This window comes from Babylonia areolata, chromosome 18 (assembly GCF_041734735.1).
Source record: "Babylonia areolata isolate BAREFJ2019XMU chromosome 18, ASM4173473v1, whole genome shotgun sequence".
Taxonomy (NCBI): Eukaryota; Metazoa; Mollusca; class Gastropoda; order Neogastropoda; family Buccinidae; genus Babylonia; species Babylonia areolata.
Genome location: NC_134893.1, coordinates 8016956 through 8020716, shown reverse-complemented (window position 1 = coordinate 8020716; position 3761 = coordinate 8016956). Strand labels below are relative to the sequence as shown.

The window sequence follows — 3761 nt, the reverse complement described above, 5'->3', positions numbered from 1 at the left end:
TTGATGGGAAAAAAAACAAAAAAACACAAGGTATCCACGATCCGTCGGTCCGGGCCGTCAGTGGTGGTGAACGTGCGCGTTGCTTTGGACTCCCACCTTTACGTGTGAGGACCAACCATCGGCGGGGTTGGGGGCTGTCTGCCTGCGACTTGTGCCACTCACTCCGTCACTCAACTCCGGGAGAACCGCCGACGCTTTTCGCCACCCCCCCTGAAACGTGTCTCAGGTATATAGTAGTAAAGGGCAGCAGCACCAGTCCACTTTTACTGACTTGCAGTCAAGTCTGTGTGCCGTTGTTTGCATCGGAAATAGCTGGGCCGGACCGGTGGTGTGTGCGTGTGTGTGTGTGTGTGTGTGTGTGTGTCTGTGTGTGTGCACAGACGTCTCGAGTAGGGTTTCTTCGGGCTGTCTCCGGAGTCCACAGTCAAATCGCTAGCTTGTCAGTGAAATCATCAACAGGGGTAGTAGTGGGGGGAATGAGTCAGTTAAATCCAAATCTTTTTTTCTTTTTTTCCCGCCGAGGGATAAGGTCTTGCGGGCCGACGAGAACACCCCCTCCACCACGACCCCCTCCCACACGCACACACATGTCCCCGACTACACCCTCCCCGCCGCGCTAGCCCCCCCCCCCCCCCCCCCCCCCACCCCGTCTTTTCTCCGTCTGAAGTCAGTGAAGGGGTGGGGAGGAAGAAGGTGGGAGTTCATTGTGCCAGAGTTGTTGGTTGATGGAAACAGTGGAACTGCCCCCCTCCCATTTTTCCTCCACCCCTTCCCCACAGACACACGCATTCACACGCACGCGCGTGTACACGCCCACATACACATACTCACGCGCACGCGCACTTAAAATGAAAATTCGTCGATGTCAATCTTAGTGAAAAGACATAAATGTTATACAGACCATCAACAACAAAAACCACACACACACACACACACACACACACACACACACACTCAAGCAGGGGCAGGAGTGGACGGGGAGTTAGAATTGTACAGCAGTCAGCAGTCTTGACTGAAATAGACTGGAATGGTAAGATAGCCAGCCGGAAGGACAAAAGACATGTTATATAATGACGGTCGTATGGTTGGCTTTCGTGACGTTGGGTTCACGATTCGTCCAAGTGTGGTTACCTGCAGAAAGAGAAGTTAAAAAAATAAAATTAAAAAACCCCAAAAACTCGTTCAAGTGCAACTGAGTGCAAGTTTTCTTCTTCTTATTTTTGTTATTTTGTTATTTTTGTTTGTTTGTTTGTTTGTATGGTTTTCTGGGGTTTTTTTTCTGTTTGTTTGTTTTGTTTTGTTTTTGTTTTGTTTTTTTAAGGAAAAGCGGACCGAGTCTCATCGTCGACTTTCTGAATTCGAACAGGCTAACTGATGGTCTAAAGGCTGAAACGTTTCACACACACACACACACACACACACACACACACACACACACACACACTGACACACACACACACACAAATACACACACACAACTTTTAAACGTTTCACACACACACACACACACACACACACACAAACTTTAAGTGTAAAAAAGAAAAAAAAGAAAGAAAGAAACTAAACACACACGCACACACACACACACACACACACACACACACACACACACACACTCCCGCCCTACCCACCTACCACCCCCTTACTTGATCTAAACCCTAAACGGCACTCCCCACAACCAGTAATATGGGTTTTAAAAAAAAAAAATCAGTGATTTTCTGTGAGCATACCTACATTCTCTCTCGCGAATCCTGCCAACTGCAAAATTCGAGGTAATGGGAGGACAAGCAAGCAAAAACTGGCGGTGGTCCCTTTTGCTGTCAGCCCGTCTGCCGCTCGCCCGAGACAGGCAGACGACACTTTGCGCCGCTCGGCTCCACTCGACAATTTTCGCTGACTCCCGGCACCACCCATTAAGAAAGCAAGGCGTGGTTTAGTGGTTAGATCTTTTTGTGCGGCAATGAATGCAGTGACCTGAACGAAGAAAATTACGTATTTCACAATTATGACGTAGAACTTACATAAAACGTCAGCAAGCAGTGGTTTATACTCTGATGGAAGATTTGGAACAATTCGTTGCAAGAAAACGACAAGAGAGAGACAGAGAGAGATTTGATTTTTCTAGAATTCGCTCGGCTGGTCTGTGTGTAATCTGCAGACAAAAAATTCAATTAAACTGATGTAAAAATCACAGAGATGTGCTAGGTAGGCTGAACAATGCTACACTAAGGTATAATACTGAATATCATTCAGCGTACAACTCTGTGTGTGTGTGTGTGTGTGTGTGTGTGTGTGTGTGTGTCTGTGTGTGTCTGTGTCTGTGTCTGTGTGTTGTATGACGAGGCACGTTAGAGATGGAAGCGCTGATTTCTATAATATTTTTTGCGTTTCACTCAATATGTGTTGTGTTGTAGGCGACCCTGGAAAAAAAAAAGCAATTATGCAACGCCATGAAATGTACTGGCACTAAATGTATTCAGCTCATCACACTGCACTGGAGTTCATCGTTTCTTCCGAAAGTCATTGGTTACTACTGGAGTTTTGTTTTCGTGAAAATGGTAATTCCTTTGTTTCAACTTATTGACTCTGAGTTGAAGCTATTGAAGGGATTCTAAAATGCATGCAAATAACTGCATGAACAGTAATGATAGAGCATATTGTGGCATTCGTAGAAACAGCAGTTGCAACACGAGTTATCAACCTTGGTGTGTATACCGTCCTGTCGACTACCCACGCTTCATCGAGGATAATCAAAAGGTAACAGTGTCTGAACATTTTAATTGCGCAAGTGATGATATGAGTCGTTTTAGCATGAAACGGAAGCAGCACTAGTTACAATAAAGGTAACAGCAGAGGTAAAGTGTTTGTAATAGCAGAAGTAACAACTGCAGTAGCACCAGGAATATACCACCAACACCAGCAGAAGAAACAAATGCAACTACTTCCACCATACACGCATATGTAATGGAAGTAACAGTACAGTGACAACAACAGTGAAACAAGAATACAGCGTCTCTGGTGTGTGGCCCTCTGGCGACCTAATATCGATAGAAAAAGATTTTTTTTTAACTAAGTAACTATAATGATGGAGTCTCCTGTCGGTCCGACGGACGAGCAGGCAGGCTTATCTGTCGGTGTGTGTCCTCATGTGGGAGAAGAGGCCGATTCTGGATGCGCAGCACTTCCCACAGGTGTTGCAAGGGAAATCGTCTCTAGAAACTGAGCCCTGCTTCCTTCGCTCACGCTTCTCCTTAATAGCCAGCGTTCTCTTGTTTTCAAACGTCTTTATGCCACTAGAGCACAGCGTCCTCCAGCGAGAGCGGTCAAGGGCATCAGTTTCCCAGGAAGCGATGTCTATGTCACAGGCTTTGAGGTTTGTCTTCAAGGTGTCCTTGAAGCGCTTGCAGGGTCTTCCAAGTTCACGGTGGCCTTCCTTCAGCTGGCCATACAAAAGCATCTTCGGGATCCTGCTGTCTGTCATGCGGACAACGTGTCCTGTCCAGCATAGCTGGCACTGGATCAGCAGGCTTTCGATGCTGGGCAGGCCGCTCCTCTCTAGGACCTGGAGGTTGGAGACCCTGTCTTGCCACTTTATGCCGAGGATCTTTCGTAGGCATCTCTGGTGAAACTGCTCAAGTTGTTGAATGTGACGGCGACACGTCGTCCATGTTTCACAGCAGTACAACAAGGTGGTCAGCACAACAGCTCTGTAGTGGTGCTGAGCCTGATGGCTTTGTTGTTCCACAGCCTGTTGCTGAGTC

The 3761-nt window shown here is 46.9% G+C and overlaps 1 protein-coding gene across 1 annotated transcript in view; it reads right to left on the bottom strand.

Annotated features, from left to right (window-relative positions):
- Positions 1-120, bottom strand: part of LOC143293167 (BMP-binding endothelial regulator protein-like) — a 139958-nt gene extending 139838 nt beyond the window's left edge. The window contains exon 1 of the mRNA XM_076604092.1: positions 1-120. This exon is cut by the window's left edge and continues 280 nt beyond it. The gene's annotated coding sequence lies outside the window, so the exon portion shown is untranslated.
- Between the last annotated feature and the right edge of the window lie 3641 nt (positions 121-3761).